Source organism: Aptenodytes forsteri, unplaced genomic scaffold (assembly GCF_000699145.1).
Source record: "Aptenodytes forsteri isolate BGI_AS27 unplaced genomic scaffold, ASM69914v1 Scaffold31, whole genome shotgun sequence".
NCBI classification, from domain to species: Eukaryota; Metazoa; Chordata; class Aves; order Sphenisciformes; family Spheniscidae; genus Aptenodytes; species Aptenodytes forsteri.
In genome coordinates this window covers 213,715-228,132 of record NW_008794713.1, presented here as the reverse complement: position 1 = coordinate 228,132, position 14,418 = coordinate 213,715, and positions in this window count along the sequence as shown.

Below are 14,418 nucleotides of genomic sequence, written 5' to 3'. Positions count from 1 at the left end.
ACCGGTCCGTGTCCATCTGTCCTAGCTGCTCAGATTGTTTGCACAAGTCAGTTCTTGGCTATACCTGATTTTACAACACTATTAATTACATGGTAACTGATACACCTGCAACAATTAGCTATGTAAACTGAGATAAAAAGCCTCATCAAATTTCATGTTTCAGAGTACAGGCTGCTTCCCTCTGGAGGCTTCCTAAGCCCTCCTCCCAAAATCCCTTCCTAAAGAAAACTGCAGATCATGTCCGGACCCCGAGAGAGGTTTATTCCTACATTAAGTGAAGTGGGACAGGTCTGCTGGAGGCAAGGAACCAGTGGTCGCGTGTGCCTCCAAGCAGGTCCCAGCCGTCGCTCCCAGCAATTAATCTCCGCTTTGGGAGGTTTTCCACTGTGCCTGATGCAAAACACAAGCCAGGGCGCAGCCTGCATCGTGGTTGACGGCAGGGTGTAGAGGTGACGCGTTCCTTTTTTATTCCCAAGGGACCCAAACGTGCTGCTGTCCTGCAGCCTGCTCCGCACGCCGGGCACGCTCCTGCTCAGTGCCTGCATCCTGGGGACCCGGCATTAAATCCTCCTGGGCTGTTACCGAAGGACCTGGGGGAATGCCCCGTCCTCGGCACCCCGGCAAACCAGGCTGGCAGCGCCACGTCTGCCGTCACAGCACCGGTTGTACCCGGCCCCTCGCCGGGGCTGTGTGCTCCATTAACTCCCCCTGCCTCGTCCTGTGAAATACGGAAAGTTTTGAACTATTAGAAAGTGCCTTTGGGGAAAGGTAAATTAAACCCTGGCCTGCTGGGAGGAGGCAGGGCTGGAAATGTGAAAATAGGTCCCGGCTTAAAATGACTTCAAGGACAGAGGGTAGATGCTGGGCTTCTCGGGATCTGATTCAGCTGGGACCGGTTCCAATTAAAATGAGATCAAGGAGAATGGGAAGAGGAGGGAAAAAAAAAAACCCCAAACCAAGTTGTTTCTTTGCATTTCTGTCAGCACTGCAGGTTGAAACATTGGGACTGGTTTGCATCTCTTCTACAAGCAATGGATCTGACCCGGAGAGTGTTTCGGATAATTTCTTTTAAGAATTACAGTTCTTTTGCTCTCTGGGAATTCTGCTTTCTCCCTGTTTTTTTTTTTTAATTCGAGGTTGTATCAATTTAAGAAAGCCTTTCCTCAGAGCTTGAAATGAGCAGGCCAGCCTTAGTTTCCTTCCACATATCTCCCAGGCTGAGTGTGGTCAGAAATGCCATAAATCAGAAATAATTATGTTCTTTTAGTAAGGCAGCAAGCACGGAGCAGACTGCTGCTGCTTCTGTGATGAAGGATGAAGGTAGGCAAGGCTTGTCGCCTTGCTAAGGAAAGCTGGGAGCGGGAAATGGGTGGCCAGGGAGCTGGCGGGGAAGCGGGTTTATGGGGGAGCCAAAAAGGGAAGCTTCATGAAGCAGAAAAAATGCTTGCAAGGTGGAAGGGGGCAGCTCTCGTTGCTCCCAGAGTTGCTGCTAAGTTGAAGGGGATGCTGCAGGACCGGGGCCAGATGTGCATACAGCTGTGCCCGCAACGGCAGCCGGCACGTCTTCCTCGCTCCTGCACGCCTGTGCCACTGTTTGCTAAACTTCAGCGAGATAAGTTTTAATGCAAAGTTGAAATTTCATATGCACATTTCTCTTTCTTTCCCCCCCTGTGTTTGCTTTACACCTGAGGTCAGTTTTGGGCTCTTTGGTAACAGGGGCAAACAAGGAAATGTGAAATTTGATGAGACTCTTTAGGAAAATAAAGCTCCAGTGGCTGTGAAGGGATCGCGATGCGCACGGTGTCATTGCTGAGTCATCTCCTTTCTCGCTTGAATAAGGGGCAGGGAAATCTCAAAGGGCATCTTGATGGGCTTTACGTTTGCCAAACGATATCAACGGTTGATATTACTGACTTTTCAACTTGTTTCACATTCCAGCTTCACCTGAGTCCTGTCTACTCTTGTTATTAGATGGAGGCTCATTCTGCTTATTTAAAAAGCAAACAAAAATTCTGAGAGTAACGAGGTGGCCGCACCCCCTCCCAAAATAGCTGCTTGATTTTAGGCACGACAGACGTCCGTGCCATCTGCGTGCCTCTTCAGCGCTGGGTTTTGCCCGGGCTTAGCGATTGCATCGCTGCATCCCCTGATGTTAAGGCAGGTGAGCAGGCAGAACAGCTCAGCACAAGTGACCTCGGTTTTCTGGTAAATACCAACAGATTAACAAAGTGTAAATGCCGCAGAGAGCGCTTTGCTGAACTGGGTGAGGGTGGAGGAGACACAAGCAAGATTGTTAGCGGCACTAATCGGGCTGGTAGAAAGGAGTTTGATCGCAGCACTTGAAGGGCCTCATTATCTTGTGCGTTTGGAGAGCGCGGAGGCAATTCTGCATTTGGGAAAGGCTTTTACAGCCTTTGTCTCCTTACGTCATTAGAAAGGCCACAATCTCGTCTGTTAGAAAGATGGGTCTAGGGATGAAAAAAAAAAAATATATATCTCTGGGCTGGAAAGCTAATTGCTGTCTGCTCTTCAAACACAGCAAAATGGGCAGAGTGCATTTTGGAAGAAGGGAAGAAATTTGAAGGAAATTCTGATTATAATACTTGCAAGATCTTTTCAGTATGCGAAAATGTTGTGTGTTTCAGCAAATCTCAGGAGCAGTCGCAGGATTAATGCAGTAGCTGAACAACTAGGGAAAAACTGTGATGGCAAAGTTTGGAAAACTTCTCCTTTTTCCCTACGGAGAAGCGTGGGCTAGTACTTTTGCTCATCTCACCTGTTTCATTTCACCAGTGCCGTGACACTGAGGAGGGCAGACAGTCCTGGAGACCCTGGGAAGGGTATGGGGATGCTGCTTTTAACGCAGGACATCCCTCCTTGGGGATGCGGGATGCCCGTCCCCCGTGGAGTCGCCAAATCTCCCACTGATTTGGGCTCACATCCTGGAATCTAAGCTCATTTCCTACGCTGGCCTCTTTTATCTGAATAAATCTCATGTGCCTGCTACTACTCAGGCAGATGGTTCAGATGATCCGCGTGTAGCAGGCAGTGATAGCCAGGCAGCAGGCAGGCAGTGCTCCACTTGTGCTCCTATGAGGTCTCGTTTGGGCTTTGCTGCATATGTCACCTCCTGTTTGCATCTTTTTTTTTCAACAAAAGCGTGGTGGTGGAACATTTCTCCTCCTTAGTAGTGGTCAGCTTGGACACGAAGTGCTGGGCAATGTCTGAGAAGTGCGAGCCCCACGTGGGATGGAGCAGATCTTCCCAGGGCTCTGGAGGACCATGGTGCGTGGTTGCACCCTCTCAATTTTCTCATCCCGGTTAGGACCGCTTCTGGCATGAACAATATCGACTTCGTAACTGTCTTAATTGCATCTAGGCAGCAGCCTGGGTGGTGTGTCCCAAAACAGATTGGGTGTCTGCAACGGGAGCCCGTGGCGGAGCAAACCCAGCAGCGCTGAGCCTGGTCCTTGTTGCAGAGGAGCTGGGTATGAGAGCTGGAGGACTGGCGGGATCTGTTTTCCCGCCTCACCATGACCCCATTAAAATTTAAGAGTAAAAGTGGGAGGAATGGAAGAGAACTTGCTATTTAAGGCTTAATTCATTTCTAACCTCAAGCATTAGCTGGAGTTTGTGCAAACCACTGGCAAGGCAATTAAAGTGACTTTTTAATAGGTTATTTTTGTCGCTTCACCAGGGTGGGAGCTGAAGATCCCAGGCTGTGAGCTGCCTGGGGTAGGGGCCATCCTTTTGCTGTGCCGCTCTGATGTTTAATTCCTAACTGGGTTTTATTCACAAGCCCTGGCTGAGTCACAACGAGGGAGAAGGCGCAGAGATGTGGCTGGATAGAACATGGGGAGCAAAATGTCTGGGCTTCAGTCCCCAAGGCTCCAGCTTGGATCCATCCTGGAAAAGAAGAGTAAAGGACTTTGGACAGTGCAGTGTCCAGTTTATTTTGAAGTTGCTGGGTATTTTGCAGGAGTAAGCGCCATGGACAAAAAGCAATGAAAAAAACAGATTCTCTGAGGGTTCCTCTTAAATCCTGAGGATAGTTAGAAGAAAATGAGTGAGTAGGTGAGCGCTGGGTTTCCTGAGCAAGAGTACAAAGGCTATAAAACAGACCCGTCCCTCCGAGTGCTGGGCAAATGCCTGTCTGTCTGCACCTCAGTGAACTACTACCCCCACTCTCTGCGTGGAACATAGCTGCTGCATCCCGCGTGGTGAAGGATGCCGTGATGATGATGAAGTCTAATTTCAGACTCATTTGGGGGGACACCTTCCCAGGCATGTGCCCTGTCTGCAGCCGGGGAGAGGACTTGGGGCTTGTCACCTCCATAGGGCTGAGGGGTGGGAGAGTGCAGGTGCCCCGAGGGCATCGGGCACAAACCCCAGCGCTTTCATCCTGGATCATGCTGGCCTCACGTTTTCCTCTCTTAGCAGAGTGCGTCCTGTGTTGCTCGTTCCCTCCAACGTTTGAGGCCATTTCACAACACAGCATTAGAGGAATGCAGGCTTGGGTCCGACTGAATTAATTTCTTGTGCAACCCGGCCAAGAGAAACCAGGGATGAATCTGTTTTTCCCTGCAACATTAATTCATTCAGCTACTGCCTGCATTAACACACCTCTGTTGCCTTGCAGTTTCTCTCCATGTAGGTTATTTAGAGGAATGCTTTCTAAAAATATCTGCCTGGTTTGATGTCTTTCCGGTATTATTCTGCGTAGCACTAAAAACCTGCCTAGAAAGGCTGTCCAGTTCATTGACGTTCCCTTAAAATGCAGTTAATCCATGTAATCTCATTATAGTAGTAGGTGATTATACTGAGAGCAAGCTTTAGCAGTGGTCCAGCAAAGCCTTTTATTCCCCATCTATTATCTGGGTGGCTAAAAGTCTCTGGGAGTGTGTTTTGGTTTTGCTCAGGCTGTTTTAGGACTAGGACTTACAACATTTTTGTTTTAAATCTCTAGAAAATCTCCCGCGTTATTTTTGATGATGCCAGCACATTTCTTTCACTGCCACTGGCCTTCAGCTTTGCCGTCTGCTGGCATCCCATGACTACACACCACGGTCTCCCAAAATGATGAGACTGGGAAGCATTAAAACAGCAGAGACCTTTTTCCCAGAGTAGAAGAGGGGAAGCTTTGCCGTGTGAAATTATTAGTGTGGGATTCCTGGTCTCCAGCATCTGTTTGCAGGTGTGGGACCTTGTCACCCTGCTCTTTAGGGAGTCAGACCAAGGAAAGGGCTGAAGTTTGGGATGCTGAGTCCTCATCGTTGGGAAGGACCCGCCTTGCTCCCCCAGGCAGATTGGATGAATGGGGCGGGCGGGCTGGATGGCGTGGGTCAGGCTTGGGGGGGCTGCCCTTTCGATTGCGCTGGGAGATAACGCGGGGCAGAGGTGTGCACCACGGAAACCTGACCATGAGCGAGGGCTTGTGTCTGTAGGAGCGGTGAAGCAGTTTGGGCTTGAAACGCGGCTCAAACCTGACCTTGAAGAGGAGCATCTTCCAGGAGACGTTGCTGCCTAAACCCCCGTACACTTGGATCAAGGACTCACTCTTCAACAGTGGCCAAATATCACAAAGCTTATGGTGAAATACCACGTCTAGTCAGTCTCCTGGACATATGATTAATTCTCCTTGATGTTTGAACAGCCTGTGCTGTTTATGATGGGTTACAGGTCATGTTCTCTGCGTACTCGATCTGGCCGTGCTCAGCGGCCGTGCTCCCAGGTCCGGCAGCCCCGCTGCCTTGGGGGAACATCGGTTCGGCGAAGGCTGCCATCGCCCTCCCAGAGGGTTGTTAGTAGATGGATGTGTATGATCGCTCGCTCCTCTCGAGGACGATGGAGGCAAGAGCATGTGACTGGAGGTACAGCCCCCCCAAGCCCCCGGTGGTGCCGCCTGGGAGGAGAGAGGGGTATCGGGGGGGTGTTTCTGGCTGGGGCACTGGGCAAGTCTCCACACCATGCAGTTTTACCCCCTTTCCTCTCTCAGTCGCTGGGGGAGCATCTCTCCTGCGGGCGTGTTGGAGCTGCAGCAGCGTGGGACCATCGCTGCGGGACTGCAGTGGGAGGAGTGGGGGTGGAAACCTTTTACAAAGTGGTTTCTGCAGACAAATGCAGGGTTTTTTTCCTCTCCCTAAAGCCTGTCTTCGTTGTTTTCCCAAGCTGAGCATGCAGATCTGCAAGCAGTCCAGCCCCGTCCCCCAAAATAAACTGGGTGAGATTTGTCAGTGAGCAGAGGGATTAAGAAGGAGGTTACAGACCGGCTTTGAGAGACACAAGTGCAAGCACTTTTGCGAGATCCCAGCATAGTGTTTTGAGAGGACATCAGGCTCTCTGCTCGCAGAGGTACTTCTTGGGGCCCGTGGAGGGTAGGGGCGAGTCGAAGGAGTCGCTCTGCCATCTCTGGCTGTCGATGCCTGTTGCACATACCTCCTTTGGGGCAAATTCCTGATGCAGGCTCCTCAGTCACAGTAAAAAACCTCTAGGGCTGTTTCTATTTTTTTTTTAATTATTTTTTTTTAATAACCGTCCTGCTTTTGCTTATCTTGGTCCAGCCCCTCCAGTGATAAGACAGGCAATCCTGACCCGATAACCGTCCTGCTTTTGCTTATCTTGGTCCAGCCCCTCCAGTGATAAGACAGGCAAAGTCCTGACCCGCGGCGTCCTGGGGAGCGAAGGCCCAGCTCTCCGACGAAGTGCTGGCAGAGAGCGGATTTTCTCGTCTCTTTTCTAGAAGAAAAGGCTGTAGGTGCCAAACCAAAACGGCAAAGTGATTTGCCCCGATGAGGTATCGTGTTTCCACTCTGATTTATGGCTAGGGGAGAGGCTTCTGAATCATCTATTTTAGGAATTGCTTTATTTAGGTAACGGAAATAATTCTGCTGGTTTTAAATCAATGTGTTGTCAGCCATTAAAAGCCCATGCAGCATGAAAACCACGGCTGGCAGGACTAGGGCTGAAGAGGGAGCAGGATGGAGGCTACAGGTACAGCAAAATATGCCGGCTACGATGTAAGTCTGACTGTCATGGACAGTTTGACACAGGCGGATGCCTTCATAGAGATGGAGCTGGGCTTTTCCAGCATAATACCATGTCAAACAAGTGTATTTAGGCTGGTGGGAGAGGGTGCGTTGGCTGCTGGGCGCACGTACTGAACCATGTTTGTTCAAGGCACTGCCTGGTTACTGTCTGGCTGCAGACCGCCGAGCCCAGAGCGGTTTCACATGCTGGGTCCCACTGGGAAACAAGACCTCTCCCCACGTCTCGCCTGTGTTCAGCCGCTCACAGCCCCCTGCCACGGCTGATTGACCAAAACTGGCTGCCTGGCTGGGGGCAGCCGGGTGGCTTTCCCGCACTGCTTAAAATCTCTGCGAGTGTCAGCAAGTTCTTCATTGTTTTCTGTTCTTTCCGTGAACTAATGAGCGTTGTCTGATTTTTCTTTTTTTTTTTTTTTTTTTTCTCCTGAGTGTAATTTGGCCTGGCCACAAGTGCCCTAGCCGTTAAGAAGGAAAATTCCTATTTTCCTACGAGGGGTTTGGGCAGCAGAGGTGGCTTTGCAGTGCTGGGTGATGCTGTTCCGCTTGCTCACGGTACGGTGGTATGCATGGGAAAATTGTGTGTGTGTTACTACCGTTCAAGCCAGGACCCTGGGGTCATTTTTATGCTGCTTCCCTTTGGTTTTGCCTTCTCCATCTGGCTTTTCCCGCTGGCTCATGGAGATTTCACCTTCCTTCTGGGGCAGTGCTACTTGGTGCCTTCTGGCCTTTTGCTGGTGGCAGCTCTGCTCATCTCCTCCTCAATGGGTTTCCGTTTGGATCGTGGTATTAAAGGCATCTGATAAATACTGTTTTTGGAGAAATAGGTATATGATCCACTCCTGAGCAGGTTGCACGGCTGTTGTTTGGTACAGCCGGGTTGTCAGGGCATGATAGATCCCAAAGGAAAAAAAACTCTTCATGAAGAACAGGTTACTTCAGATCACCCAGGGTGCATGATGTGCCGTGCATCAGCAGCTCTAGCGAAGCTGGGAGGAGAAATCCCATGTTCAGAAACCCGGAGTGAGCTCATCGATTTGACTGTAGTAATCTCTGACTCTTTGCTATAAGCAGCTCTGGCGTGAGAGGGTCTGATTCTGCCCGGGGGGAGGACTCTGCCAGTGATAATTAGCAAGAGCTTTACTCAGAGGAGCTCACAACAGCAGTCCTCTGAATTTGCAGCTTGCTTTTAGACTGGTCCAAGTGCTTGCCAGTGTCTGTGCACAGGCTTGTGGTGCTTTCAGGGGTACCGGGATGGGGTGTCTCTGGTGGAGACCCCAGCAGCGAGGTAGCTGAGGACACACAGCAAGAGAGCATCGCTTGTTCTTCAGCATCCTTCGAAGGCTGAGCTGTTCCTGTCACCGGCCGTATTCATCATGAGGTTTGGGGAACAGCTCGTTCCTCTGAGATCAGACCGGTTTTGTTGGGGTGGGTTCTTGTCCCCCGTTTTCCTGTTTCCTTGGGATCCCGTCTGCCAGATCTGGTCTCCTGATGTGCTTGCTTCTCCCGGGGTGCCCAGTGTGGGGCTGGTGCAGAGCGCAGCCCATAGGCATCAGGGCGCGTGGGGGGGGGTCTCAGGATGGGCAGGGCATGGGGCCCCCTAACTCTGTGATAGAAACCTCGTACTCCTGGGAGGTGCAGGAGGTTGCAAAGCAGGGAACCAGATCCTGTAGTTTATAGCTTGAGCTGCAGGAGGGAAGGGAAGAGGCTGTTTGCCAAGACAAGAGCAGAAGCGTTGCCTTTACTTGCGTTCAGCCCTGAAGAATGACCCTCCCCGGGGCTCTCGGCAGGATGTTCCTGCAGAACTGAGCACCAGGAGCCCGTGTTTATTGATGGGAAGGACTAATTAAGTTTCAGCCTTGAAGCAGTCGCTGGCCTGGGAGCTAAGAGCTGCGGGAGACTTGCCCGTATTTCCCTCTGCTTCAGTAACTCCGTTACTGTGACTAAAGCTTGGAGAGATTTCTTAAAGACATGCAGGTCCATCACGGGAGCGGCGGGCACCAAACTCGCCGGTCTCGGGCCGGGGTCTCGGACCGCTGCGCCCTCCGCCGCAGGGTCTCTGCTGCTCGGCTCCTCCTGGTCGGAGGTGGCCTTCACCGTGCGCGGCGGGGATGCTGCCGCTGCGGCGCAGGGAGCGGTGAGGCAGAGATAAAGGACGTTTGAAAGGCTTTTGCTGAAGGGAGGAGGGATGCTGGGGCGAAGAGAGGGAACGAAAAAATGAGTCTCATCGTGCTCCTGCCAGATCTACCCGATACAGGAATCAATAAGCTAAGCCCGTGCAAGGAACAGAGCCCCTGCTAGACCCCTCCTGCTTTGCAGTACAGTGTTTAATCTTGGGCCCAGTCAAAAAGGCTGTTGAGATGTAGTGGTTTGCAGGATCTGGCCCTTTACAAGGTGTTCAAGTGAGAGATTGCTGTTTTCCTCTTTAATTAGCACCTGTGGTGCTCTGTTAATAACAGACATCTTGTTACGACACTTGAGCTTTAATGAATTCATCCAGCTAGAGAGATTGCTGCCACTTGGAGTGGATTTGGTGAAAAGGAAAAGCTCATCACAACCTCACGGTCAGGTCTTGCGCTGGGAAACGCTGGGAGACGGCAGCGGAGGGCCCGTGCGAGGGCACCCAGAGCCCCCCCGAGCCTTCGGAGGAGTGAAGGGAGCAGAAAGATCAGCGCAAATCGCAGCAGCAATGCGAGGGCGAATGCTTTCCTTGCACAGAGTGGTATGGGATAGAGAGAGAAAGAACGGAAGAATAGAAGAAAATGTCTTAATTCCCTTGTCCTTGCCTTGTATGGCACAAGGGGTCCGGGTTATAAAATCTCAGGGGGGATATGCTGTGCAAACAGTGAAACAGATATGCTACCCTCAGTGAAAAAGCAAGTGAGAGGTAAATTGAAACTGTAAAATATGTTCAATGTTCATAAAGAGGGAACATGTCTCTACATTTCCTGCATTATTCTTGTATGCACAATGATTCTTGGGAATTTGATTGTATAATTCTCTGTGTAAGCAACTGCATCCCTTCCTCGGTCGCCTCTCCGTGCCCAGGAGGCTGGAGGGCGGGCTGGTGGGAGCATGGGCTCTGCAGGGCATCGCGGGAGCTCCTGACCCTTCCCTCTGGTCGAGCTGAAGGTTTGAACGATGACTTTGACCTCACGCATATTTATTAAACTGACAGGATTTATGGCCTGCAGACCAGGGGAATTTTCCAACAGAGAAAACTTTTGCTATATGCTTTCTGGAAGTGCCCCAAAGCTTTCCTAGCTTTAAAACTAGGATAGATAGGAGGTGGGAAAGGGGATGGGAATAAAGTTAGCACTCAAATCCCTTAAAACTATTGTCCCTTTGTGTTTTACCGTCTTCCAGCACCCCAGCAAAATCCTCTGTCAAGCACACGAGCAAAAGATTGGGGTGAGTCTACCGGTATAAACAAGTCAGATGTATTTTCCCCATATGCAGTCTTGGTGTAACGGCAAGTTTTATTACTCTCTGCTCCTGACCCTCTGTTGTGCTTCACGACCTGTTTGTTGGCTGTATTCTGCTGCAGTTTGCCCTGAAGCTCCCATTGAATTCGGCTTTTCAAGTGGGTGGCAGATCCTGGCCTCATCAGCTGAAAAACCCCTGGGACTCTGGGTCATAGTTTCATGAAAATAGACCGTGTTTTCTGTCATCTGCAGCCAAATAGCATCGCTGCTGGTTTTATGACCGCTGTTGGTCTCAGCAGCAATTTTCATTAGGCCACTGAAATAATACTTTTTCATTACAGTAGACTTGGAGAACCAAGAAGAGAGGAAAAACCGGGATTGCTGCTGATGAGGCTGGCATCCCAAAACTCCCGCTTGGTTAGCTGCAGTACTGCCCCAGGATCCAGCCCTTCACTGGAAATGCACATTTAAATAGTCAGATGGTTGTTCCCCCGCTGCAGTTGCCAGGCATCGGCTGCTCGGATAACTCGGGAGCAGCACCCAGACTGCGTGCAACGCTTTACTTCGTTTCTTTAGTGCTTCTAATGAAATAACTGGTCAGAAGTGATGTCTGATTTGGATCACGGAGAGCACGGGGAAAAATAACTCTTGTAGCCTTTCAGGGAAGGCTGGTCAGCCTGATCCTTTGGGTTTGCTGTTGTCTTGGTTGGAGGAGGCAGAGATAAGAAGGACAAACGGAGATGGCGGTCAGCCCCAGGGGAGCGTGTTGCCTACTGGTCCCTCGGCCACAGTGCATCTCCCCGTATTCACCAGCAGCTTTTTCCTGCATGGTTCGGTGAGAGGGACCCAGCCACGAGAGCGAGGACAGGAGCGTGGCTTGCCAGCCTCTGGGGCCATCCTTTTAGGGGCGATTCTGCCTCGGCCCCTCTAATTGCAGAAGATGCTGCAGGGTCATCACTCAGCTGGGGACTGAGATGTAGCCCGGAGCACCGCGAAGGCCATCGCTTTGCTCGTGAGATGAAATAGGGCTCTTTCTTCCCTTTTAGTCTTAGGCATCGCATTTTCCCTTTCAGTGCTACTAGAACTGTACTAATTAATAATTAAGCTGACGAGGCAAAACTTGGTTTCCTTCCATTGCATCTAGAGTAAGCCAAGAAGCTCAGCGTGGGAGATAGCACCGTGTCCCGTCCAGCCCTACCTGGTCTCTGCAAACCCTGTGGAGTTTGGCTCATAGTGCCAAAAAGCTGAGAAATGTGGTGGGGCTGAGAGATGCGGTACAGAGATGGATCTCAAACCCAGCGTGGCACCTTGTTGAAGCATACTGACCCAAGCGCTATTTCACAGAGTTGTCTTTGCCAGTAGGAAATTTTTGCTATTTTTCTTGGGTTTTTTTTCCTCCTCAGACATCCAGGAGACCCGTGCAGAGACTGAGGTCTTCAGTGCAGGCTTAGGAAACTCGGGTTAGGCACCGCAAGTGGAAAAGCTCCAGTTTTGCTGCAGCCAGATGTACCTCTTGCAGCCCCCTGGTTGCTCATCAGCTCCCAGCCTGCCCTTAAACCTTCCCGTGGTCCTCAACCCCCCCGCCGCCTCCTTGGGGTTTAAGCAACGTGTGCTCTCTTTCCGTGGCCATGCAGCTGGGTTGCAACGCAGGGGCAACCTTCCTGCACAGGGTGCTCTTTCCTGCTGTCCTTGCAAAGCCTCGGGATTTATTTACCTTCCTTTTCCCCTTCACTCCTTGTTTCTCATCCTTTTTTTTCCCCTCCTGTGACTATGGACCAAGGCACCTCTCTGGCTTGCCCCGCTTCCTAATAGCAAGAGCGGCTTTCTCTGTTCAGTCCTTGCGTGCAAAAGCCAGCATTAGGTAATTGCTGAATTGAAGAGAGGCTGTAATTATTTTTGCTTCTAACTACAGGAGCAAGCAGTGTTTGCCAAACTGCTTGGTAACTGCTGACAGACGCTCTTCGGAGGGTATCCCTGCCCTGCCTACATCCCTCTCTGCCGTCATATGGTCCGTACGTCTTTATTTTAACCGTTAACTGGATCCCTCTTCAAATAGCTGCTCCGTGCTGGCCTGAAGCATCTCTTCCACCTTTAATAACTGACGGTTGCAAACCAAAACGAAGCTCAGCGTTTGAGGTTTTCCCTATCGTTACTCTGGGTAACTTCTGCCGGAGAGCAGGAGGGTACTGCCGGCGATGCCTGATGCTTGGGGAATGCAGAGTGAAGGACCAGGCTGTGAACCCACTGCCGGGTTAATGGAGCAGCTCTGGTGATTAAGGGCTATAACAGAAGCATTAATCTGGCATGGAGAACACAGCGGGAGCAGATCCACAGTAATTTTATTTTTTTCTTTCCCTCTGCTGCAGTGGGACCAGTGTCTAATCTGGGACATCCCCGTGCAAGGTCACAGCCCTTGTCGTGCAGCTGGGTGGTCCCTGTAGGTCTCCTCGGCTTCAGAAGGACCTGGTGGTCCCCTCGGCGGGTGGCACGGGGCATTGGTCTGCACGCGGGTCTCATGGCAAAGAGGGGGTGCAGCAAAACGAGGCGTCGGGGGGTGTTTGGGAGCGGGGCAGGGGCTGGGCAGGAGAGGGTGTCCTTGCTCCTCTGAGATTCATACGCATCGGCAGGGAGACATGGTAGGTCGAAAGCTTCGATGAGCTGATCATCTGGGAAAAAACCCCAGTCGTTTCCTAACACTCCGTGCCTTTTGTTCAATTCTGTTTCTAAACGAATTAATTGCGGGTGAAAAAATTGCAGTGTTTTATCTAGAAAACTTGAAGTGCTTTGAGGGCTTTGAACCATCTTTTCCTAACTGGCGCGTCTGCAAGAGGTGGTCCCTTGCCCATGGCCACCCCTGCATGATGACATGCCACTGGAAAATGACATTTTGTCAGGAAAACCCCCAAAATACTGGGATCGTCCGTGCCTCTGGCTAAATCTGCATCCTCGTCCCCAGCAGATGTTGGTATTTGCCCGTTACGCCGTTGCCAGCAGTTGGGTGAGGGGTCTGCCATGGTGCCAGCAGGTTCCTCTGCTGCTTTTCTTTTCTTTAAAAGCCAGCGCACCTTGATAAGAGATTCCTCCATCGCTCAGGGGAGCGTGTGTTAGCACAGAGCGGCTTTGAAATACGGGGTTATGCTCCTGAGATGCCGCAACTCACTGCTGTTGCTCACCTTGCTTGTGTTAGGTCCACATTCATTTCTCCAGCTTCTCAATGCCAAGGATGTCATAAAGCCTTTTCATATTAATAGGGGGTGAAAAAACCCAAAACTTAAATTTTATCATTCATATATTTTTTTATATATATATATATTTTTATCTATTCAGCTGTACTTTCAAAGAGGACCGTAGGACCCTATGTCTGTCTTGTAGCACGTGTTTGAATGGAGGAGTTCTTGGGTCTGTGAAACCACAACCTCCTGGAGGAGAAGAGCAAAGCTGGGAGGCTGCGAGCTGGCTTGTGCCTCTGAAGGTAGTAGCTGCTAAACTTGGACAGATGGGGAAGTGTTCTTGTGGCAGCTGGGTGCTGAGCGCATCCTTATGGAGGACACGGTGAGAGATGAAGTCAGCTCCTATTTTCCCACCGGCTCATCCCACCCCTGCGTTCAGCACCAGCAAAGCTGCCGGAGAAGCAGCGGGATGGCTGCCTGTGCCGAGTGGCTCTCGGCGGAGCCGGGCGCCTGAGCTGCGGTCGCAGGTGCTGCCGATGGATGGCAAATCCCCGCAGCTAAGGACACAGCTCGTCCATCTCGATGAGGATGCTCTCCTCCTTCCCCGAGCACGCTGGAGGAGAAACGAGCTGTGTCGTTAGCTGCTTGCGCACCCCAGGCTGAGCAATGCTGGAGCACCTCCCTTTATAAATGCACTGAAATGGTGTGGTTTGCTGCATGAGGGGAAGGGGTTGGCAGCTCCCCGCGACCGCAGGGATGGAGCCAGCGGCATCCCCAGGCTGC